At 41.6% G+C, this 26,550-nt stretch overlaps 1 protein-coding gene across 1 annotated transcript in view; it reads left to right on the top strand.

Moving 5' to 3' along the window:
- The first annotated feature begins 3,419 nt into the window (after positions 1–3,419).
- The window catches only part of TEAD4 (TEA domain transcription factor 4), a 70,402-nt gene continuing 47,271 nt past the window's right edge, over positions 3,420–26,550 (top strand). The window contains exon 1 of the mRNA XM_048955039.1: positions 3,420–3,755. The gene's annotated coding sequence lies outside the window, so the exon portion shown is untranslated. The remainder of the gene's footprint in view (positions 3,756–26,550) is intronic.

The raw sequence follows: 26,550 nt of genomic DNA, 5'->3' as shown, positions 1-26,550 counted from the left end.
GCTTGCCCAAAACAGGAATAACTCGGATTATTTTCCCCAGCATGCTCTTTATCATGTGCACTGGGGGAACTTTATCTGTTTCTACAGCACATAGGGGTTCTCATTAGGCAGTGCCAGCTCAATTGGCAGATCCTCTAGTGTTAACTAACAAAGTGGCCTTTGCTAAATGTGTACCTTAACGCTCTCAAAGTGTCCCAGTACCCATTGCTCCCAGAGTAGTCTTTCACAGTCCATTGTATCATTCAGTTTTTTCCATGGGCTGGTGTGATAGGATGTCAACGGTTTACGGGCTGGTTTGGCCCAGTTCCATGAGTAGTGAGGCAGGGGGACCCATGCCACAGGGAAGGGAAAAGGGAAAAGGGTAGAGAGATGGGCCTAAAAAAAAAGGCAGCAGCAACAACCTGAGGAGAAAGACGCTCATTTACTAAAGAAGATATCAGAATGCAAGATAGCACACTATAATACAATATAATACAATTGAAGTTAACAAACCAAATAAATTGAGAGAGAGTCCGAAAAGCCAAAGGCCTTACTCTAAGCAAGATGATATAATACGGCTGGGAGCAGAAATGAGCCAGAAGATCAAAAGGGGAGGTCAAGTGACTTACAGACAGCTTTTGTCTTTCCCTCTGAGCAGAAACGGTAACAGAACAGCAATAGCCCTCAGGGTAAAGAGAAGTTGCTCTCTTCTGGGAGAGAAGTTCTCTTTACACTGCCTCAGTGTAAAGAGAAGTTCTCCTCTTCTGGGACAGGTACCTCGAACTGGAGCGTTAACTCTTAAATCCTAGTGCACTACATGATGTTGTACTGCGGAATACTGATAACAAAAAATCATAAAGCCATGACACGGGAGATGTGATTTACCCACTCAGTGCCGTGCTCTTTGGCCCAGGTATCATGAATCTTTTTTCATAAATGAGTCCAGTTGTCTAAGTCAGTTCTTTCTTGGGTGCCTTTAGCTGTAAGTCTTGCTTCTCAAGGCCCAGGATAGTGTTTTGGATAGTGGCATGGGGTGTAGGATTTGCTTCTAGCCACCTGGTGGTTACCTCCACCACTGTAAGCATGTGGTGCTTACTGTATCAGATTTGTTGGAAGTGTGATATCCATCAGCTCACCCCATATTTATATTTCAACCATTGTTCTACATACCAGAGAGGCTTTATCCACTTGGCTTCCTTGATTGAAGCACATTGTGCATTTGTGGATAACCTGTGTAGTAGTGTCCGTGGTCAAGTCTTCCACTCGAACATTTGCATGTTTGAGCCCATTGTATGTTGCATCTTTTGCTAGGTGGCCTGACGTATGGTGGACCGATCAAGCTATAAAAAATTCACCCTTATGTTGCCAGTGGAGATCTTCCTGAACCACTTCAATTTTAATAGCCTGATCCACCTGCTTTATATTTTGATGTTCTTCAGTGGCCCAACTCAGATATAGGAGCAGCTACATGACACGCCAGGCAGCAACATTGGAAGGCCATTTAAATGGCCTTCGCCTCTGCGCATTGTCTTGATTCACTAAATTCACTTGATTCAATTGATTTACTACATGTATATCTCAGTGCTCTTAAAGTGTCCCTGCATCCACTGCTCTTAGAACAGTCTTTAACAGTCCATTGCATCATTCAGTTTTTTCCTTGGGCTGGTGTATGCCTTTTTCCACACCGACTGGAGAATGAGATGCTGGAGAGCAGCCCCACTGAATAAGATGTGGGGCTCATCTGGCACACAATGATGAATTCTTCCTTAAAATGTTCTAAATAAAACTTAGGACACAAGAAACAACAGAGGCAGACAAGTAGGAGCACATTAGGAAGGAGCTGGGCAAACCAATTAGTATGATAGCGCTTTATCTCAATAGTCCAAAGAAAATTTTCTTTAGGTCTCACGAGATGCATAACGGAGTTTGAAGTTGGGAGGGATATTTCTGCGCAAATAAATGAAGTAAATTGTTTTGTTTTGTTTTAAGTTAATTCAAATAATTAAAAATGAGATAGAAACAACCAGGCAGAGAAAAAGTGCTGCCACTGTAATACTGCTTGAAGGAGAATTAGGTAAATTCCCTCGGCTTGTTTTTGACTATGATCCTGCTTTCTCAAGTGTTAACAATGATCCGTGTCCAAATGTAAAATCAGGAGAAAGAAGATCAGCATGGTGGAAGACTGATCCACTGATCAGAAATGACCATTGAGAAAGGAACGTTTGTAAAAGACCAAGAAGGACCTTTGGGACTTAATGGTGACGATGTGCTGTGTATCTGCTGCTGCGAAGAAGAGATGAGCAGTGTTGGCAAAGAATGGAGAGATGATAAAATAGGTATTCAGGAAACCAACTCAGTGGCTCTCCTCTGGATCGCTGTGAGCACGGTGGGCTAGTAAGGAGGGTTGAAGATTCAGAAATAGATGTGTTAGGAGGCTAGCTTAAGAGATGAAGTTGATTGATGAGATAGGAAAAGAGAAACTGTGTAGTGAACTAGACCAGCTGTCAGATCTAATTCAAACCTGCCCCAAGGCAAGTCTGGCAGGCATGACAGGACAAATGACTGCTACGGAGCTGGGACTGCCTACTTTGCCTGTTGTGCCAGTTAGGTGTGAATGTATATTTTCAGTGCAGCGATGGGTTGGTCATGGAAAGTGCTCTGCAGATGAGGGAAGACTGGGAAGAGAAGGCAGAAAGGGAGAAGGGATGCACAGAACCCCCATGGAACAGTGGGAGTCATTGTAAAGTCAACTACCTAGAAGAGTGTTTTGAGAAAAGCCAGAGAGGACATCCCATTGGTGTTACGCGAGTAGTTTCCTATCTCGGATGCTCTCGAAACAGTTAAACTGTCTCTAAACACGCAATTCTGTGGTGCTGGGGCTGGCTTGTGTTGCAGCCGTTTAGCTACGCGGGGTGAAAGCCGCATTCCTGAAGTAGCTCCGAGTCAGGCCTGGCTGCAAGGGGCTAGACGTGGGGCTGTGCTGGCCTGCGATCACCGCGCTGAAGGGCCGAAGCGTGGCTCTCAAGAGCGCTTGACCCGGCAGCCGAAGGGGACTGCACGGGGGCTGGCAGCTGCTAGATGACCGCCCGGGCTGCGACTGAACGCTCTGTAGCCCCGGGGCTTCCGGCGCGGGCGCTGGTTTCTCGTCCGCGTACCCCCACGCCCGGGAAAACAACAGGCAAGCGGCGGCGTTTCCGCGGCTTGTCCGCCGTTTGGAGCCGAGCCGTCCTGAACAGCGACCGCAACTTCTTTTGCCGACCCTCTCCGCCGCACTGCTTTCTGGAGGTGGCCGTGTCCCCTCCGCTCCCGACAGCCGAGCCCGCTCGGCTCTGCTCCCGGCTTTTCCCTCGCGGCCGCCTGGAGTTTCCTTCCTCCGCTCCCGATTGTGGGACAGCCCGCCCCTGCGGGCTTTTCTTCCGGCCGCTGCCCCACGATCCCCCCTCCCCTCCCTGAGCGCGCACGTCCCCCAGCCGGAGAGGGCCGATCCCCTCTGGATTTTGCTCACAACCCCGCCTCGGCCTTTCTCTCGCCTCCCCCTTCTGCCCCCGGCCAGTCCCCTCCCTAACCCTCTTCCATCCTCTACATTAGACGGGAGTGCCCTCCCTCAGTCGCGTTCATTTCATACCAACTCTCATTCCACGCGTTCCTCACTCACTCCTTTCAAACTCCAGGGAAAATAAAAACCCTCGCTTTTCCGATCAAACTCCGGCCCGAACGCTGCCTCCCCCCGCCGCCGCGCAGTCTCGCCGTCCTGCTCGCCGCTCCGCGCTCTTCAGGTAGGTCGGTGGCACTCGGCCGGCGCCGCTTTGTGTGCTCCTGCTTAACTGCGGCCCGGCCGGCCAGGCCCGGCATTGTTCAGCCCGTCTCCACTTCCTGCCTTCCTGGGGACTTCGGGAAAGGAGAGTCCCGAGAATACGCTCTGGAGCCGCCCCGAGGGGAGCCACCACGGCAACTAACTAACTTTCTTTCTTTCTTTCTTTCGTTCTTTCTTTCTTTCTCTCTGGCTCGCTGGTAACAATGCTGAGTGAGAAGCTGATCCGCTTCCCTGTCTAAAGCCCTGGGGACCCAGGGGTGGGGATCGAGCAAGGGAGAGAGGCATGTAGTAATCAGTTTTATCTGCTGTTTTGGCATGAAGTCCTGGAGCAGAAGGAGGATTTGAAGTTGGTCCTCACTGCCTCAGCGTAACAGCAGCTGCTCTTCCCTTTCTCAGGTCAGGACATGCTATTTCCCGATCTCTTTCCCGCGGGGTAGTGGGGAGTGAGTGCCTGCTGGAAAAAAAAGAGTAAAAGAAAGAGTTCGAAGTTGGTCACGTGCAACAGAGCAGATGTGAACGTACGAAGGAAGTGATCAGAAAATTCTCAATGGAGGCAATTGGTTCCTTTCCCCTTCCCGTGCCTGCGCAGGACTTTGGGAACTTTGCTGCTGGTGCATCAGCAGAGAACTGCTAACACTTCTCGTGGAAAAAATAGGTTTCTGCCTGTTTTATAGAGTTGATCTGGGGGGACAGTTAAAGGGAGGAACAGAACTTTTTGTAGTAAGGATATAAATTCTATTGTAAACTACGGAAAGTGCTTTGGAGTAAAACAAAATTAGCAATAATAAGCAAAAAACATCCATGGTATTACATGTGGGTTGTTATAATGCGTTTATGAAAAGATGAGGAAATAGTGTTTTCCTAGTGTTTTTTAATCAGAAGTTATAACACTTCAATTTTGGTGGCATGCTCCTGGAAAGGATTTTAAAACAAACAACCCTCTTTCCCCCCCCCCTTCCCCTCCACACACACACGCACACACACACAAGGAAAAAACAGTGAAAACCAACCCTATTCTCCCAAGTAATCTTTTATCTTGTGCAGAATTTTACTTTATTTTGTTTAGAATGAGGGAAAGAGTGCAACAGTGCAGCTCAAGTAGGTATTTTGTGGACTAAGTGAACCAATTTTTGTTTTGCTTTTAATTCAACCTGAAGTTATACTCCTGTTACTTTCTAACCTTAAGAGCAGAGCTCTGTAGGTCTGCTACAAAGAATCAACACAAAATAACTTTTTGAATGCATGGGGGATGGATGGCAGGAAAGATTTTTTTTTCTTGTTTCCTATTACTTGGAGCAGACCTGTTTCTCTTAGACTATATCCCACTATCTGTTTCCAAACAGTGGACTATTCACTTGTTTGCCCATCTGTCTGTGAAGGTGGAAGACATTCTATGTTTCCTTCTCCAGGAGGTGGGCAGTATGATGGGGAAGGAATGAGATGAGAAGAAGGGGGTGAAGTGAAAAGAGGTGTTTTTTTAACTGGGCTAGGGCCATGATAAATCTGCTATACTATTGCTGATACAAGTGAAAACTTTTGGACTTGATAGATTTTTCTCACTATGGAGAAGTTGGGCTGTCTTGTAATGAATACAGAGGATCTTCTTTATTAAGGCTGCTGGATGCCAAGGGTCCCTGGCAAATATAGGACTCTTAGTTCACAGACCAAAAGGCAGCCAGCCAGTCTGTACAGTTACCTTGCAGAGTTTTTCTAAATCCTGGTCTGGACTATTCAAATTCGAGTATTTGGCAAGTCTATTATCTCTAAGCTGGAGTATCAGCTCATTGTTCTTGCCCCTTGAGTGACCGTGGGATGTATTAGTGAGCATGAGAATTTACTGTTGATAGTGGATGTTACAAATTTCTTTTCTCTCTTGTTTCCTGTTACATTTTTTTTTTTTTTTTTTAAACTTTGGTGATAGTTTTAAATTACTTCAGATTATTACTGTGGTGTTTTAATGTTCCTATACCATGGAACTTCTGGGGGAAAATGGCATAAGAATAGTAATGACAGACTCTTGACGAGAAAGATTCCAAGGTGCAGAATCTTGAATGTGGTTTAAGATAAAATAATGGTTGCTTTTGGGTCTTTTACTCAGATATTTGTTTCACAGAACTCAAATATGTTATGAAGGTCATTGAGAAGTACAGTTTCTCAAGTTGATGCTTGAGATTATCTCTGGAATGACACAACTTATCTTTCTTAATATTCCATGCTTTATTTGGACTGATTCTTTTAAGTATTGCTTTTATCACAATAGAATTACTGGAGTAGATCCACAAATACTGCAGGCTGGTACTGCTGAAGACAGAGCTGGCCTGCACAGACAGTCCATTTCTGTACTTGTCTTAAGTTTTTCCTTTGTGCGGGGTGGTATGTCCCAAATCAGAAGAAACACTGTTTCAGCAAGCTAGTTTTCAGCCATACCTGTTCCCTAGACAAATTAATCATATGTACGTTCACATAAGTGGGGCTGTGTCTGGAGAAGTGGATACAGTGACTAGTGGGTTGGGTGTAAGAGAAGAATGGGAATGGTTTTCAAACAACATTGTAGTTTTGTTGCACCTTGAGCTGTTGGACCATATTTATAATTTGTTACTGGGATAGTCTAGGGATACCTGTCTCATCTGGCTGTATCTTAAGAAAACAAAAATGCCATGTTACTTAATTAAATATATATACATATATATATATATATGTATATATATTTATATCTTATATATATATATATATAAAAGATCCTCACTCAAGTTTGTTCTTTTTTTTTTTTTTCTTTCCCCCTCCCCCCCCCCCCCCCCCAAATTTCGTGCAATGATTCTTCTAGTAGTTTAGTTGGACAGCTTTTCCTTAGCCCAATGTATTTTAAAATCAGTAGGGATTTCCTGAAATTTGAGCTAGTTTTTGTTAGCCTAATGCAATGGCTTTTGCCTTGGCATGTTTCTGTGAAATTATTGTTTTTCCCTCTCTTTTTGCACTTGCTACTTCTAAGTTATTACAGATTACCATTGAGACTAAATTTTTTGTATTTTGCAACATATATTATTCTAGGTCTAATGATTATTCTTTGTACTAGTCATTTTATTCAATTAGTCTCTATTCCTTTTGCAGAATGATATGTGATATTCCATGTGTTGGAGGTGATTTATCTTCCTCTGTTGCCTGAAGTGACAACTGAGCGCAGGCAGACAAAAGTTATATTGGTCATTTTGTAGAAGAATGTGCTTTATATAAAAATCTCATTTGTTCAGCTTTCTCACTCATTCATGTATTTAGCTCTTGCTTCTGCAGGTCCTTTTCTTTACTTGATTTATCTCTGTAGTTTTTTGTTGTTGTTGTTTGCTTTATTTTTCATTTTTTCTTTTCTTGAAGTTGCTTCAATTTCTTGGCATTACTTTTTCCAGATAGTCTAATTTGTGTCCCAACCTTCTCCTTTTCCCCTCAACCAATTCTCTTGTTTGAGCTGTCTTTACCCACTGTTGTTCATAAACTTAATTCTGTATCATCTGCAAGTTTAATTAATATTTTGTTTGTTCAGTCTTAGATCATTAATTATGACGTCAATGAAAACTGGACCACCTAAGATCCCTGCAGCAACACAGTAGATGTCTCCTGTGTTTGATCATGACACTTTTGAAACATTCATTTTCTAGTAATATGAGCAGTACTATTCAGCTACCTAACTTGAATTAATTTTTCAGCCATGATTTCCTTAGTGAGTAGCAAATGCTTTTCTAAATCTAAACTTAAAACATCGTGCATTTCTATTCTTTTTATTCTCTAATTTCATGATAGTTCTATCCTCATTTAAAAAGCAATCAGGTTTATTAAGATTGAACACATGTTCACAAAGCCATGCTACTTAGTGGTTATGGTACACACTTTTTCTGCCCCAGCTTCTCCGTTATATCAATCAACATGCTAAATGCCCTACACCTGACTTCGTAGAGCCATGATCTAGGAAAGAGCCTGGTAAAAAGTTGGTAATTTGCCTGGATGGAGCTCATTACAAGATATGAGACTTAGATGATCAAAGAAGTCATTGTTTTTTTGTTGGTGTAGTAGGTTTTGATTGTTTTTTTTTTTCCCCTCTGCCCCTTGGGTCCTACTTTTTCTGGAGATGATGCAGTCACTCTCCTTTGTTTTTAACACTGTATGAATTACACATTTTCCTGCTAGGGAGGGGCAGGTTTTCCACTTCCCAGTGCTACTGACTGAGTCACTGGCTCTGTTTTTCTGTTCCATTGTAGGTTTATGATTACCATGTTCTACCTTTGTTAGAATATGATTGCTTAAAGGTGTTTTTTTTTTCTGCTGTACTGAGACATGAGTGACAGTGGCTTGTTACAAACCCTTGAAGCATCTGCTTTGCTATTGCCAAAGGCAAGATAAATTAGCATAGTCCTCAATGCCTTCCTTCAAACAGGAGTAACCATTAATGACAGATGTCCAGATAAAATCTAATCTCTTGTAACCATGACTGCTGTGCTTTAACTGAAGGAAAAAAAGTCACGAGAGCACTGAACATGTGTATACTGAAAATGGAAAGGGAGGGAGGATTTGCTGATGTTCATCTTGCCTGGTCATACTTCTTTGTGGCTAGGTCCATGACATCAACTACTAATACTGGCCTAGCAGGATTTAGAGCTTCTCTTGTTGTAAAAATCTTGTCAGTTTAAGGAAAAAAAAAAAGAGAGAGGTGTGGAAGAGAAGTTTGCATAAGAAGGCTTTCTTTAAGCATACTTAATGCTTTAATTTATCTTTTTAAAAACAAAACACAATATTTATTTTCTGTTCCTTTATTTATGAAAGATCTACACAAACAGAACAAAATAACTGTGCAGGGGGAACAATGTAAATTATGTCTTTTATCCACAAGTAAGCTAACTGAAAAGTAAAGAAGTATCCAACTGGTTTTATAAGAACTTCTTTTAAAAAGTGGATTTAAGTCTGTAACCTGGACTTAAGTAAGTCTGTTTGTATCCCTAAGAATCTAGTTTTGCTTGGCTAATTGCCCCTGTCCTCCTGTAGATTAATCCAGCAGAAGATATAAAAGATGTTGACCCTCCTGGGAGAAAGAGGTGGAGGAGCAAAGAGAGAAATCAGAATGTTTGTGCTTTTCTGTGATATCTAGGGATGAGGTTAACTGTTTTTTGTTTGTTTGTTTGTTTGTTTGTTTCTTTTTTTTCTTTTTTTTTTCTTTCAGTTTTACCATTTATTTTTTCTATGTTTTTGCCTAGCAATTCCAGTTTGAGGGTTTGACTTGTATTTACAGGCTGTCATAGTTTTCACTTGCTTTCTGTGGAACTTCTGAACTCTTCTGCTTCATGTATTAGATGGAGCATGTACTAAAAAGCTGAGCTGAGATTGTATCTGAATCCATAGAGAGAATGCACCTTGGTTGGCAGCTGTAAGTAGGGCTCAACTTCATCAAGAAGCATTGAAAAGTCAGACCAGGAGTTCATTGTTTATTCTTCACAATATAAAATTGTAGAATCACAGAATGGCTTTGGTTAGAAGGAACTTTAAGGTTCTTTCTATTTGTCTATTTTTGTCTATTTCCAAGCCCCGTGCCATGGACAGGGACACTTTCCACTAGATTTGGGTGCCCAAAGCCTCATCCAGCTTGGCCTTGAACACTTCCAGGGATGGAGCATTCACAGCCTTAACAGTGGTGGGTGAGAAACCTTCCAGTGTCTTCACCCTCATAGTCAAGAATTTATTTCTTGCATCTAGTCTAAATCTACCTTTTTTGATTCAAACCAGTTACCTTGTGTCCTTTCACTACACACCCTGACAAAGAGTCTTTCTTCATGTTTCCTGCAGACTCCCTTTAGATGCTGAAATGCCTCAATGAGGTCCCCTTGGGAACTCCTCCAGACTAAATAAGCTCTTTCAGCCTTTCTTCACAGGAGAGGTGCACCAGCTTCTGATCATCTTCATTGCCCTCCTCTCAATCTACTTTAACAGATGGTGCAGATGTTTCACGGTTGCTCTTTATTTAGGCATTGGCTTTTCAAAAACATCAAAACATTTTTAAGCTCCTGTCTAACTCCTACTGAAACTGGGACACATGCTTTATTGGTTGACTGAACTGAGATCTCCCATTTGTATTTTGCTTCTTTCTTGAGACATTAGTAAAGGGCCTCTTTAGCTTTGGAATGGACAGGTATGCACACAGATTATGATTGTAACATAGGCCACCTGAAAGCACTGCAGATGTGGAAGCATGACTATGCTTGTGTCTATTGTGCTATAATAAGACTTAGCCCAATTTCTCCTATTGCTTTTGTTGGAAACTGGCTATAGTTCTTGAGCTAAACGCTTCCACAGCTTTAGATGAGTTTTGGAAACATTTGTCTCCTCTGATAGAAAAGACTAGCAAGATACCTAATTTCCAGAAAGTGTTAAGCATCAATCCTGAGAAAAGTGATTCCCTCTGAAGTTAAAACACTGCAAACACAAAGTATTTTAAAGTTCACCTATCTTTGTCTTGACATTATTGGCAAGATTTTGTCATCAGACAATTTTTCTTAATTGAGTGATTCACTTAGGCAGGTCTTTGTGCTATAAATTTTTCAGAATACAAAATAGGTATTTTGTTTTTAGTGTAATGGTAAGATATTCAGAATGGTGGGCTTGGCAGTAAATAATTTTTAGCTTTCTGTTAAGGGTTCCTTATCTTTTAATATTTAAGTGGAGAACAGTATTTGGTGAAAAAGGTAAACATGATTTATTTCTCCCTCATGTATGATTTAGTATGATGTCTCTCATCAGCACTCGGTTGGGCTGTAAGTGGAATACTTTGAAACAAGGCACTCAGTGAGTTGCTGAAGTAATTCAGTCAAGCAGTGACCCAGAGGAACAATACAAAACAATTTATTGAGCTTTCTAGGTACAACTAATCAACTACTTTGAGGCAAAATTAGGCAATTTTCTAACAGTTAGTAAGTAAATATTTGAAGGCAAATTTAGGCAACAGCTAGTACAGAAAAGCAAGTAAAAGAAGATTGAGAGAAAAGAGAAGAAGAGTGAGAGAGAGATTTAGAGTGATACAGTTCACCATTCCTGGATCCAGCAGTGCCTTGATTATGGGTTCTTGATCCATGGGTGGTGAATCAACAAAGGTAAATGTTCATGTTCTCCATTACATTGTCTGGCTGGTCCAAGACCACCCATGGGCTCACAACCCACTTGTGTATTCAGGACTTTTCCAGCGATTGTCTCTGTCATGCACTCCTTCCTTGCTCTTCTGATGTTTATCAACCATGAGGACCTATGAGAGGAAGCGAAGTTAAACAGTTTATCATTCCACCTTTGCAAAGTGATGTTTCATAGATCTTACAGCTCCATTTTTTTCATTCTCAAAGAGTTGATAAGGCTAGTTGTTTGAGTCAACATGTTTGTTGTAAGGTTCAGGCATATGATCTATGTCATTTTAATCAGTAAACCACAGTTCTGTGTACTTCAGGAGACAGTTTTGATTTAAACGTTAGCTAATACTACTGAAAATTCCATGATTAGGAATGTTCACAATTCTGGACTTCTTTCTGGTCAATTCTTCTTTAACTAGCTCGGTGCTTGTTGAGAGGACTAGTGATGACTACTGCTACTACGATAAGGGTAGCTATCCATCTTCACCCTGTCACAATCATTTTTTCTGGAAAGATTGAAACATGCCACTTAGAAAGTCAGAGAAAATGGGAGCTCTGAGGGACAGTTCTCACATTGGATATAACATTGGCTCCCCCAATCTACTTTCAGAGCATCAAGATTGTGTTTTGTCTTCTTTATAAAGAATGAAACCAATTGGATGGTGTGCAATGCCACACACTGTCTTATCACATCCCGTTTGACTGCATTCTCTAGGGTTACACTGATAGAAGTTCTCTTCTCTCCATGTTTTGATTTATATCACTGAGTTGGATATTGCATCCCCCTCGTTTCAGCCGAAACTCATTTACTACAATAATTAAAAACATTGTTTTGCTTCACTCGGGAAGTCAGGTGCCTCTTGAACAGTGCCTGCTGCAGGTAATTTCAATGTAGCAAGCAAACCAAGCTTAATTTTGTGCAAAGCATAAAAGCATTCTGCTGGAGCCCAACCATATATTGAATATGATCTAAGGCCAGTAGTTTATGTTCCTTTATAAATTAGTCTAATGCAGTGATAAGACAGAGACAAAAGATAAGACAGAGACTCACAAGGCAGTCTGTAGATGTAATGATTATATTACCTTGCACAATATACAGTTCTTTTTTCCTTGCCTGGCACTGTTGCCTGTTAAGAGCGTTTTGTTCACCTACAGCATGTAACACCTACTTTAACTGGTTTTAGTCAGAGAATTCTACCAACAGCAACAGTGTCCTGGGTGGATTGGAGTATTCACAGGTAATAATCAGCATTGCTCCAGGACTGCAGAAGTCTCAGAGCAAAAGCTAAGACTGTAGCTAGTCTCACTAATTGGCTAAATTTTTAATAGAATGAGCAGATAGAGACTTTTCAAAAAGCTCATTCAACTGTTCCCACTTTCTGCTACTCATGCTGGACCTTCTTATGCAACTTCAAATGGCACTGGCTCCAGGCTGATTTAATGACTAGAGTGCCATTTCTTGGGCTGCCTGAACAATTGGTTGCTGGGGTGCTGCAGAAGTATTTTACCCTGCCAACTAGTTAAGGGCTATTTGGTCATGCTGCAGTTGCATCTTTCACTGCAGAGTTCCTTTAAGCATGTTAATGATCCCTGCTGTTTTGTCTGCAAACTTTATCAGACCTCAGTTATTGCTGTATAACTGCTTTCCCACCTTTTCCTCTTACAGTAATGTTTTTCCCCTGCAATCATTCAGTTGCACTCCCTTGGAGATACTAATCTACTGACTGCAGTCATACTTCTTTTTCTGAGGAAATAAACTATTATTATGGTGTCCTATAGAATTTTCCAGCCTTTTTTTTCTCTGGTAAGTTTCAGTACTATGTTCTGTTGTACCCTACAAAACATATGAGGACTGCTCCTCCTATTTTGTTATATTGGCGCACAACATCAAAGGCAGATGGTGGGGGTATGGCAGCAGATGTTGATCCTTCCTGCCAGTATTCTATTACATTTTGTTGCTGTGCAACAGATGGCAGCAGAGGCGCAATTTGACTAAATTTACTAAATTTACTAAATTTACTAAATTTACCTGGACCTGAGCAAGGCCTTTGACATGGTCCCCCACCACATCCTCATCTCCAAATTGGAGGGAAGTGGATTTGATGGGTGGACGACCCGATGGATAAGCAATTGGTTGAAAGGCCGCAGACAGAGGGTGGTGGTCAATGGCTCTATGTCCAGGTGGAGGCCGGTAACAAGTGGTGTCCCCCAAGGGTCTGTCTTGGGACCGGTACTCTTTAACATCTTTATTAATGACATCGATGAGGGAATTGAGTGCACCCTCAGCAAGTTTGCTGACGACACCAAGCTGAGTGGTGCGGTTTATACGGTGGAAGGAAGGGATGCCATTCAGAGGGACCTTGACAGGCTGGAGGGCTGGGCTCGGGTGAACCTAATGAGGTTCAACACGGCAAAGTGCAAGGTTTTGCATTTGGGCCGGAAGAACCCCAGGCACCCGTACAGGCTGGGAGGAGTGGTCCTTGAGAGCAGCTCGGCAGAGAAGGACCTGGGGGTCCTGATGGACGAGAGACTGAACATGAGCCAGCAGTGCGCTCTGGCAGCTCGAAAGGCAAATGGGATCCTGGGCTCCATCAGGAGAGGGGTGGTCAGCAGGGACAGGGAGGTGATTGTCCCTCTCTACTCGGCTCTTGTGAGGCCCCATCTGGAGTACTGTGTCCAGGTGTGGAGCCCTCAGTACAAGAAAGACATTGAGATTTTGGAAAGGGTCCAGAGGAGGGCGACTAAGATGATCAGGGGGCTGGAGCACCTCCCCTATGAGGACAGGCTGAGGGAGTTGGGCTTGTTCAGCCTGGAGAAGAGAAGGCTGCGGGGTGACCTCATTGCAGCCTATCAATACCTGAAGGGAACCTACACCCAGGAGGGGAGTAAACTCTTCAAAAGGGCTGACAACAGCAGGACTAGGGGAAATGGATCCAAGTTGAAGGAGGGAAGATTTAGGTTGGATGTTAGGGGGAAGTTCTTTACTAGGAGAGTGGTTAGGCCCTGGAACGGGCTGCCCAGGGAGGTTGTGGATGCCCCGTCCTTGGACGTGTTTAAGGCCAGGTTGGACGGGGTCCTGGGCAACCTGATCTGAATGTGTATGTTTGGTGGCCCTGCTAGGCAGGGGGGTTGGAACTACATGATCCTTGGGGTCCCTTCCAACCCGGGTGATTCTGTGATTCTGTGTGATTCTGTGATTTTGTGATTCTGTAAATGGCATCTGACATGGAAATGCATGGGAAAAAAAACATGTGGAATTAGATTCCTCCATGCAGGAAAAATCATACCATTAGCATTCACTGACACTTGCTGAATGCTGATGGATACTAAACAGGAGATGTGAGCTCCGTGAAGGGGATGGTGGTGTGTTTCAACAATAGTGACAGCAACAATGGGGCACCTCTGCTGGTACAGGCTTTTACAAGTGCAGCATGAAGGCTCTTGTCCATGGCTGGCAATAATGACTAGCTAGTGGTGGCAATTATGTTGAAAAAGAATGTTTTGTAGCTGAGAATTTTCTCTATCAAATAGTGCTATTATGCTAATTGTGTCTGTCGTAGTTTTTGAGGAAATAAATAGGAATCATTAATTTCAGAGAAACCTGTGTTCCAAACTCTTACTTTCTAAACCCAGATATCCTTGCATGACTTCATTGTGTAAGCTCATTTATTAGCATGATCCCAATGGATATAACTGGTCGTTGCTGTCTCCATTAAAAAAAAAAAAAAAATAAAATTATATTGTACTTCTCTAAAGTTCTAGTTTGTGCAGCAGAACATACTCTCTTCTGGATGATTTTTTTTTGAAGTTATCTATTTGACTCTACTATTGATGGGACATGAAAATGTGGATCAGATGCTCATTCAGATATTTGACTTGTAATCAAAGTAGTGAATGCCAGAATTGTTCATCTTTATTTGTATTGCAATAACATCAAGGAATACTTGTAATGAGAAGTAGTCCCTGCCTCAACAGCTTGTCTGATGAAATGAAACATAAGTTGAAGGGATGTGTATAATTAATTGAATTGCTCAAGGTGCAGCTAGCGAGAGTGGAACTGTAATGTCAGATTCCACAAGACTGTGCTAGTAAGCATTGCCTCCTGGGCAAAGTGGATGGGGACATCTCTGGATAGTGGGTTGTGTTTGATATCAGTTTCAGCAGACAAAGATGGTAGACATGGAGTAGGGGAGTCTTTTAGACAACTCTAAGAAAAACCAAACAGCTGGCTGCAAGATGTGTTAGACTACAGTTTGTTAAAAATATGCTCCCTGTCACTGAGATCTCACTGAAGGGTTTGTGACAGCTGTCTAGCTCTGCAGGATCTCTGAATCACCATGAGATGCCATGTGTGAAAGAAGAGAGAGTTAGCATTGAAATTGCCAGCTTAAGAACAATTACATTGAAACTGCTGGAGCTGAAAAATTTGTGCTTTCTCCACACTCTTGCTTTCCTCTGAACTCAAAGTCTGCCTTTGTGAGTGATTTGTATTATGAGACCATGACATAAATAAGAACAGAGATCAGGAGTAAATAAGAAACAGTGTTTGAACAGAGAGAAATGTAGCAAAGAATTAGAGTGGTGCCGAGGTGGAAGTGCTATGAGGTGCTTGTGTCTGATCCTGGAGCCCACAAAAAAAAGGTAGATAAATCATCTTAGTAAAATACAGAATAAGAACAACTATAAGATAGGAGAATAAATATGAGAACCCAGTAGCGTAAGGTTCATAATGATGGGATCTGAAGAGAACAGATGTAAAGCCTAGGACCTCTGGCATGTTTGCTGAAATGAGAAAAGATCAGATGACGTACAAAACAATTGTCCTGGGGATTCAGAAGGGGCAGGAACTGGCTGATTGTGCCTATGAACTGGAATGTCTATTTAGTGATTTCAGAATCAAATTCACATCAGAAAAAAGCTTTGTGATTACAAGCATTTCCAAAAGCAGAATTTATAAATAAATAAGCTTGTAAGTACTGAAATACTTACTGATATTAGAACACTTAGAATTACATATTTTAGAAAACACCATACTTTAAAGTTACCAACTTTTATGTGCTTGGTTTTTGATTGAATGGAAAACTGAAGCAAAGTGAAAGCTAGATGCTAACTAAAAACATGTGTATTTTGTTAAAGATAAGTGGTTGGTAATTAATATTATTCATACCTTTCTTGTAATAGGTAATAGTTTCACCATCACCATGTTTCTACAAAACTCTCTACTTCTGCTCAGAACACATTTTCAATGGAAAATGATTTAGTTTTTCAGCTTCCCATACCAATAAACCTATTTAACATAGGATTTGTCTCCCAGCTCCTCCATGGCTTTGTTTAATAAGTCGCCACCTTTCCCACCAGTGAATTCAGAGTTCACATCAACAGACTGGGAAAGTGGAGGCCTGAAGTGTTCAGCAAAAGAAGAAAGCTACAGACCAGACAACTCCAAAGTTGAGCTCTGAGCTGAGTGGGATTGCACATAAAGCTTACTATTTAAGCAGTGTTATTTAGGATAATCTTGCAGGTTCTTAAAAACATTATATATATGGTTCAGTAAGATGCTAATGTTATAAGGATTTTAATACTCTTTTCAATCTATGGAATATCTTCTGAAGTTATCACAAAGAAGGCTAAGTGGTGTTAGTACCATAGTGATTCTTGAGGATTCAGCTGGAGATAGCCAAACATCCTGCTTCATATCCCCATGACTGCATATTTTAATGCTTACTGACTTAGCTGTAGCTTGAAACAAATAGGACTAACATTGTTGGTCAAGGAATGAAAAGCAAGAAAGTAATGTTAATATATTTATAATTTCTTCTCTCATTGCTTTTACATTCTGCATCTCTCTTGTTTTATGCCAATGTGAAATAAAGATCACATATGCTGTCTTTTGCTTTGAGGACTTTCCTGAACGCATAAGTGACATCTGCTGAAGTTAGCACAACTCTTCTTTTGTACTGGAAGAAGACAGTCTTGCGGGTTGACACAGAACTGAATTCAAAGTATGTTTTCTCTATTACTTAATTCTGGATCTTGCATCAGAAAAGACCTGAAGTTTGCTCTGTCACTGAAGGAGCTTGGCACAGATATGAAGCCTTGTAAAACATCGGATGACCAGGCAGCAATTCCTAGCATATGAATGCAGAGCTGGAAAAAGGAGCTATGCTTCGGATATATTAACTGTCATAAAACACTGTGATTAAATCATCTACTGGATGTTAACCTGTATCTGTATGGGTCTTGAGGAGATGAAAGTAACTGAATTCAAAATGGGTACTTTTTATGTTTATGATAGCCATATATTCCCTAGGAGATGACTTTGTCTACTTGTATGTATTGATAGGGATTTTGGCTTCAGAACAGAAATCGTAGCTTCCAGTGACTGTGGCTTTGAAAGACACAAAACTGCTAAGCTGTATGAATCTTCTCACCTGCTGTCTGTTTTAGACCTACATCTCTAAATGCAGGTTGTACTATGAATGCATTTACTTTGTCAAACCTTAAGTTTCTTTCTGAACTCCATTCATTTCTCAGTGTGATAGCTGAAGTTAAAACCAGTCTGTGACCAATGTTTGTGGAGTTCTTGAGGGAGAACTGGCTGCTATAGTTACAAAGCTATTCCATCATATTTGAAAAGTAATGGTTGCCAGATGAATTCCCCTGTGCCTGGAAAATTTTCTTTTTTTCTCATTTTTAAGAAGAGTAGAAAGGAATACCCAGGAAACTACGGACTGGTGAGCCTCATCTCTGTGCTTGAGAAAATCACAGAACAGATCCTCCTGGAGGTTATGTTAAGGCACATGAAAAGCAAAGAGGTGATTTGAGACAGCCAGCATGGCTTCATCAAGGGCAGATAGTGTCTGACCAATCTGGTGGTTTTCTACAATGGAGTGACAGCACCAGTGAATAAAGAAAGAGGAACTGAAATCATCTACCTGGACTTAAGCAAGGCCTTTTAACACAGTCCCACACCATCCTTATCTCTAAGTTGGAGAGATGGGGATTTGAAGGGTGGTAAACTATTCAGTGGATAAATAATTGGTCTCGTGGTCATAACCAAGCGGTCGTAGTCAATGGCTCTGTGTACAGGTGGAGGCATGGTCTCTTAAGGATCTGTCTTGGTACTGGTGTTATTCAACATATGTATCAACGATCAAAACAGTAGGATTGAGTGCACCCTCAGCAAGCTTGCTGATGACAGTAAGCTGAGTGTTGCAGTTGATAAAATGGAAGGGATGACATCCAAAGGAGGAATCTAGACAGGTTTGAGAAGTGGCCCTTGTGAGCCTAATGAAGTTCAACAAGGCTGTGCAAGGTGTCCCACTTGGATTGGAGGAATCCCAGATATGTCTACAGGCTGGGAGAAGAACTCATTGAGATGTGCCTTGCCGAGAAAGACTTAACAGTTCTGAAAGCTTGTCATGGGCCAGCAGTGTACACTTATGGACAGAAGGCCAACCGTATCCTGGGCTGCATCATAAAAGGGGTGGTAAGCAGGGTGAAGAAGGTGATTGTCCCTCTCTGCTCTGCCCTTGTGAGGCTCCATCTGGAGGACCACATCCAGGCTGTGGCTCCCCAGCACAAGAGAGATGTGGAGATGTTGGAACGGGTCCATAGGATGGCCACAAATGGGATCAGAATGCTGGTGTACCTCTCACACAAAGTAAGGCTGTGGAAGATGGAGAAGAGAAGGCTTTGGGGAGACCTCATTAAGTACCTTCCAGTACTTAAAAAGGCCTTTTAAACATCAGGGAAACCAACTTTACGTGGTCTGATAGTGATATGATGAGGGAGAATGGTTTTAAACTGAAAGATGGGAGGTTTCAATTAGATATTAAGAGGAATTTTTTTTTTACTTAGTAGATGGTGAGGCACTGGAACAAGTTGCCTAGAGAGTTGTGCAATGCCTAGTCCTTGGCCACGTTGGATGGGGCCCTGGTTAACCTGATCTTGCGGATGGAAACATGCCCCCAGCAAGGATTTTCAAACTACGTGATCTTACAACCCAAGACATTCTGTTATTATTTTCATGTGCTCATTAATTTATTCTATTATTCTATAATTTTAATGTGCTTTGAGTATGAAGAGGGTCAACAGGCACCAGTAAATAAGTGCACTCAGAGAAACATCAAAAAAGAACAACTGAAACAGACAGCTTTTGTTTCTATGCCAACTCACTCTTTGGAAACCTTATTTATCTCTTCTCATTTTCCAGCAAGAGAATATCTTGAATTAACCTTTTTTTTTTTTTTTTTTTTTTTAATGAACACCTGACAGTGAAAAGAGATGTATCGGTGATAGATAACTGGTGATGGAACCAACTGTTACTGTTCATTTCAGGGCATCTTAAAGTCATATTGCCTGCTTTAGTGCCATTCAGAGTGTGCTTCAAATGTTTGTCCCAGAGTTAGAGGCCAAATATGATCTCTCCTTTCTGATCCCTTCAGCCTCACAGTTTTTTCTTCTTTCTCAAGTTTATTATAAAGTTCTAAAAATCTGTAACAATGGTCAAGAGAATTCAGGTTATCTAATGTAAGGATTGAAATCTTGGAATCATAGAATCATAGAATTGCTCAGGTTGGAAAAAACCTTCAAGATCATTGAGTCCAAACGCAACCTAACCAGTGTACCCTAATTCGAACAACCCTCTGGTAAATCATTCCCTTGAGCACCACATCCAAGTGATTTTTACACACATTTAGGGATGCTGACTCAACCACCTTCCTGGGGAGCCTATTTCAGTGCATAACAACCCTTCCTGTAAAGTGTTTCCTGATATCCAAAATAAACTTACCCTGGCTCAAAATATTTTATAGAAATATTTATTGTTGTCAATTTATTGTTGTCAGTGGCCAAGTTCAGTTCTAGCTGGGCTTTGGCTTTTCTGATTTTGTCCCTGCACAGCTTCACTATGTACCTCTAATCATCATAAGTAGCTTGCCCACTCTTCCAGAGACCATAACTTTCCTTTTGCTCTTGAGTTCCAGATAAAGGACTCTGTTCAGCCAGCCTGGCCTCCTTGCCTGTCAGCTTGTCTTCTATGACTTGGGATGGTCAGGTCCTGCACCATCAAAGTTACTTCCTTAAAGTATTCCCAGCCTTCCTGGGCTCCCACACCCTACAAAGCTACCTCCCAAGGGGCCCTCTTAACCATGGTCTTAGAGATGTTAAAGTCTGCCCTCCAAAAGTCCAAGGTGGCAGTTCTGCTGACTCCCTTCATTGGTTCAACGAGGACCATGAAATCTAGCATCTCGTGATCACTACACCCCAGGCGGCCTCGAACCTTAACATCTCCCACAAGATCTTCTGTGTTAACAAACAGCGGATCATGGATTTTGCTTTCTCTTGTTGGCTTCTTCACCAGATATATCAGGAAATTATCTCCCACGCAATCTAGGAACCTCTGGGACTGTTCCATATCTGCAGTATTACAAATGGGAAGCTGAAGTCCCTCACAAGAACAAGGGGGAGAGACCTTGAGACCTCACCCAACTGACTATAAAGTGTCTTGTCCACCTCTTCATTCTAGCCGGGTGGCCTGTAGCAGACTCCCATGATAATGTCAGTCTTATTGGCCTTAGCTTTTTTTCTGACCCATAAGCTCTCAGCCCTATCATCGCCATCATTAATTTCCACACATTAACATTCTTTCTTAACACAGAGGGCTAAACCATCACCTTTCCTGCCTTGCCTATCACTTTTGAAAAGTCAGTAGGCATGCATCGCAGCACTCCAGCTCTGAGTCATTCCACCATGTTTCCGTGATGGCAACTAAGTCAGGGCTTTTATGACCCCACAGTCTCCTCCAGCTCCTCCTGTTTATTACTCATGCTGTGTGCACTAGTGTAAAAGCACTTGAGCTGGGCCTCCTTTTTAGTGGCAGTAGACCTAATACCCTCATGACCGTACCCAGGTTTTTTTATAAGCACTAACCTCACACCAACTCTTTGTGTTTTTCGTACAAAAGGGTGAGTTGTTGTCCTCCTTCATGGAGACACAAGACTGTGAGGTCTTACCAGCATATCCCTCTCCTACAAGCATTGGCATGTTATATATAGTTTCTGTTCTAATGACACCAGTTACAACCTCACCCCCCTTTGTACCTGGGGGTGCATTAAATTTATCAATGAACTTTCCATCTCCTGTCTTAAGACCCCTTTCCACTAGTGGGATAAGCTACTCCTATCAATTGCCAGCAGGCATGGTCTAGTGCAAGTAGAGCTGAGGTTAAAAAAAAAAAAAGCAAAACCCTGCTGGGCACACCAGGCTCGGAGCCAGGTATTAATCCTTTGGAACATCATATTTAGTCCCTCATCATTCCCTGTAACTGGAGGGATAGAGAAGAACACAACTTGTGCTCCTGAACCCTTTACCTGTCACCCCAAGGCTCTGAAGTCCTTTTCCATAGTCTTTAGGGAAGTTTTTCCTATGTCATCACTGCCTATCTGAAACAAAATAGTGGATAGTAATCTGAGGGCCAAACTAGAGTAGGAAGTTTCTTCCTTATGACTTTAACCTGGGATACCAGGAGGCAATAGACTTCCCTGTGTAGAGGGTCTGGTCTACAGAATCACAGAATCACAGAATCACTACATATAGGCTCTTCTTCTCTCTTCAGCAGAGAGTCAGCAGTGACAGTGACCCATCATTTTTTTCTTTGCTGATAGGGTTTTAATGCTAAGTGAGGTCTGGTTAGACTTCGGTGACATCACCAAGTGGGGAGAACCATCATTACTATCATTGTCCAGTTATTACTGCAGAGCACTGCTCCTGTTCTGCAGGGGCAGCTGGGGAGGCAGTGGAATCTCTGGGTGGGTGCGCATGCATCACTGTGCAGGGACCTTTTGTCACTGCCCCATCCCACCCAATTTTTCACCATTCTTGCTAGGGGTAGGAGAAGACAGGGTGTTCGCAGCAGCAGGAACACTGTCTGCCTGCTGGTTCCCCTCTATCACCTGTTTGTAAGGTGGCAGGGGGAGATGTGCTCCATGTGGAGCCTCAACTGGTTGCCAAAATCTCCGGGTTTGGCACCAACAATCTCCCTCTCACATTCCTTGGTGATCAAGAGCTTCTTACAGGTTTGTGCCCGTTTAAATCTCCCGCTGTTGCCTCTGCAACAGCCACACCATGTCAGCTGCTCTTGCAAGATGGATAGATGGTCAGTAGTAGGCTATATCTGAGTCTTATATATTCCAAACATTCTAGGAGATAAGTCTTACAGTGGCTTTTCTGAATTCCTGTGTGAACCATTTGTTGAAACACTGCATCATGAAGTAAGAAGTGTACAGTGTCTAGAAATTTTTAAAATTCTCAGAATTCTCTTATACATTTCCTGAGCATTTGGTGGGTTACTGAGCTGTAAAAATCTACTGCTGTTTAATGTTATTAAAAGAGTACCAAAACTATCTGAGAGCTAGTGTTGTCAACTGTTTTTACAGCTTCACCTTTTGAAATGATAAAAAATCTCAAGAATTTAATCTTTTTATTTAAAAAGAAAACCTAACAAAAAAAAAAAACAACCCAAAACTATTGTCTTTGAGAAGATTTTATGATCAACAAATTGAAAGAGGTAAGAAGCTAAAAAGGAGTATATTTTGTAACATTTTTTATCCAATGTCAAGGAGGTTTCTGGAGACCTGAACTCTGGCTTTCTGAACTTCCAAAGTTGAGCAAATTGGGCTAATTTGTGGTTTATTATAATAATAATTATATATATTTTAAATCATCTACAGGAAAGAATAATGATGCTTTTCTTTTCTAACTAGTTTTTGACGTAGATCATGCACAAATTTCTCCTCAGAAATTATTGATGTGATAGTGCTAGCTAGTCTGACTAGGTGCTCTCCTTACTCTTTGGTTCAGTGCAATTTTGATTATTCTGTTGCTCTTGATAAAAGAATTTTTGTAGTTTTCTATCTCTGTGGTTCAGATAATGAAACCATTAAAAAGGTAAACAACTTTGCAATGAAGGCAGGGGAGTAAGATTGTTTTCTTAGAATCCATTTGTCTTCTATATCATTGACTGGAGTTAATATCAATACAGTGTCTGTACTGTCTGAATTTGCTTTCTGGATAAAAGTTTTAGCAGCTCTGCTTAATAACTTCAGTTTCCATTGCAGGGTTTCATAAATAGAATATGGTTTTATAAAATTTGTTGTAGTTCTCAAGAGCTAGCAGCTGCCTGCTTAGGTTCCATGCAATAACAGTTTCTGCTCCTGCCTTGTGACAGTCTAATAGCTTAAAAATGGTTGAGGATAGAACGACAGAGGAGCATACAGAATTGAAGGAACTTGCTAAAACTTGTTCTGAAGATGAGCAGTAGAAACACTGTAAGCAACTAGGACACTTAAACTGAAGTCCAGTGCCTTATTTTTTACTTCCAGTGCCTTTGACTTCTGCCAGGTTATAATTGTTGAGATGTGAGAGACACTGCATTAAACTGCCTCACTTCAGGAACTGCTTTTTAGAAGTGCAGTTCATCCTTGAGAAATGCCAGTGTTAAAATTGGCACTGACCACTAGATTCAATTTAGTGAAACAGCATCTAATTTATTAATCACTACTTCACTTTGTGTAGTCTTCTAGACTGAATAATTGTACGTGTGTTTCAGTAAGCTAGATAACGCTTTCAAGTTAATCACTGCAGAAGGAGAAGGAAATTAGGAGATAAAGGCACAGGCAAGAAGATTATTTCTGAGGAGAGTGGGGAAGTGATAAAAAGTTAACGAATCAAACAGATACTGGAGCAGGCTTTATAGAAGGATTTGCAGAGGCTTCCATCTCCAACACCAGAACTGCTTTACTGTTTAAGATAAACTTGAAGTAAAATCCTTCCTCACAGAGATGTTTCAGTTTCTTTAGTGTCACCTCATTTTTTTAATAAGGAGAATTTTCAACTGACAGATGGGATATGTTTGTCATCACAGGTTCTGAGTCTGCTTCTCCACGTGGCACCTTGGAGCTTCTAGCTGGCACCATTACCTCCAACGAGTGGAGCTCTCCTGCCTCCCCTGAGGGGAGCAACGATTCAGGGGGCAGTGAGGCCTTGGACAAACCAATTGACAATGATGCTGAGGGTGTATGGAGTCCAGACATTGAGCAGAGCTTCCAGGAAGCGTTAGCCATCTACCCACCATGTGGACGGCGGAAGATTATCTTGTCAGACGAAGGCAAGATGTATGGTAAGGAGAAAGAAAGGACATATCACAGAATTTGTGACAGCCACCATTTCTGTGCAAGCCACCGTTCCATGTTTTGAATGCAGTCTTTCTTCTCAAGCTATCCCAAATTGATGTAGTTCGTCACTTCAAGTTGTATTTAAGAAAATCCATGAAGATTTTAATTAGCGTGAGGTTCTATAATCCTGTAAAAATCAGGAAGAATCTGCAAATCAGAAAAAAACCCACTATAGGTTGGGTGCTTTTTTTTCAGAGAAGAATCAGTAAGATAGGTCCCCTGAGGGACCTGGGCATGCTGCTGAACTAAACTCTGGATAGGTATAATCTTTCCATGTGACTAAGTCTATCTTTTGAGTTATCTCTCACTGCTGTCTCCAAAATCCTTTTCCTAACAGGTAAAGGCTCATGTGTCTGGTGCCACAATTCAACTCCCAGTCCCCTGACTGGCCCTGTAGATAATTTGCAAGCAGCTGCAGTTTGTTACCTAGCTATACTTTTGAGGCCTCAAGAACGGCAGAAAACAGACCCTTCTGGATTCTCTTTTTTGTTGTAGTTTGCTCTCTTTTGGCACAAATGCTTTTCATCAGTGGGTTGTTCTCAGTCCTGAACACAGAGAAACACTGTCCTGCAGCTGCAGCAGAAGTCCACTTCTCAGGTGGTAGACAGGATTTGGAATTTTTGACCCATTCCAAAGTTAAAAATTCTTTCTTGATCATGTCTGCAAAAAGCAGATTTGGGCTGGAACCTCTAGCTCATGGTATTGGAAGGAGCCTCCTGGTGCTTCTATGACTGTGTACTTCTGAGTTGAAAGTACACAGCCTTTCATTAGAAGTCCAAGGTTAAAATTGTACACTAGCATGGATCTTACGGAAGACAACCCTCCTGTACCCCAGCCAGTGTTTTTTTTTTCCACTTCTGAAATTGAATCTGTTTCTTTGAAGGCCCATTCATGGAAGGCCATGTCCTGAAGTTTCACATGGAGCACTTACGAAGTCATTCTGCAGTTTGCTGTCCACCTGCTGTTCCCTGAGCTAGGGTATTAGGTTGCTCTCACTGAGGGCGTCAGTGGGGTCTTATTTACACAGCCTTATCTACAATTGATCATTTTAATGGTTATATGCATTATAATATTTGTAATCATGTAATCATGTAATATATTTTCAGTAAGTCTAATCACCTTGAAGCTCCTTAAGTGTCAATATTCTGATGCACATATCAATTTCTGATCTATGACGCCTCTAATACTGTTATGGATGTGCCATTGAACTGATCCAGCTAAAAATTTACACAACCAAAAAAGGAGGAAAAAAAGAACTTCAGTTTGAATAGGCCTGCAGATTCGTTTCACTGACCAGCTTGTGCCAGAATTTGGAGAAGGAATGGTGGAAATGGGAATGAGAAGTTATAGTTTAAGTGAGGATAGGACTGTTTCTTTCAGAAGAAAAGCTTGCTTAAAATGTTCAAAGTAAAATCTTACCTGACAATCTACTTTTTGGTTCCTTATGGTAATGAAGAAGAGATAGAGACATGCTTCTTACTTCTCTAAGTCTGCTAGTTTTCTTCAAGTTAGCTTTTAAAATTACTGGTGAAAGAGCTGTTTTGAGACTGTCTTCATTTACTATGATTTACTATACATTCTATGCATAGTCTTCTAACTACAGATTTATCAGTGTGTCAGGGCAGAGAGAGAGGTACCAGAAAATAAATGAGAGAGCAAAAGCAAAACTGAAGTAGAATGAACTACAAAATACTGTGAGAGTTATCTGGATTTTGATTTGACATTTTGTAAGTCTGTCTAACTACATTTGTGAGTGGAGAAAGTAAATAACCTACCTGTAGGGTAAAAAGTCTAGGCTTGCCTTTGGGAGAAGAAATGTACCAAGCTCTTTCCCACTGCTCCAGACAGGACGGTGTCCCTGCTTACCTTCAGTGCACCTGTTCCCATCATGGATAGTTCAGTGAACTCCTGACAAAATCCTAGGCCTCCTTTGCTTACAAGTCTCTAGGATCCATGCCAAGGAAGTGGGGCCCTGTCTGGGATCTGTAGAAAGATATGACATGACAGGGAGAATAAATATAGTCCCTGATCGCATCTTTACTGTTTCTGAGTCAGGTTACAGAACAGGATATGTTGTATGTGGAGCAGATCCTGCCTCCAAGGGAAGGTTGTTAGCTGTTCCATGGCTAATCTGCACACAATTCATTGAAACAGAGAGGAAAAAATGTTACACAGAACCATATAAGCGCCTTTCCCTTTAAAATGGGAACTATAGAATGATAGAGTAATAGAATCTCTTGAGTTGGAAGGGAACCATAAAAATCACTGAGTCCAACTACTTAGTCCATATAGCCAAACCTTTTCACTGTTTCCCAGTAAGGAATGGCTTATATGATATTAATCTTTCTTGCATAACGTTCCATTTCCCAGA

Source organism: Lagopus muta, chromosome 1, assembly GCF_023343835.1.
Source record: "Lagopus muta isolate bLagMut1 chromosome 1, bLagMut1 primary, whole genome shotgun sequence".
NCBI classification, from domain to species: Eukaryota; Metazoa; Chordata; class Aves; order Galliformes; family Phasianidae; genus Lagopus; species Lagopus muta.
Note: the sequence above shows the minus strand (reverse complement) of the source record. Positions and strands in the feature narration are given on the sequence as shown.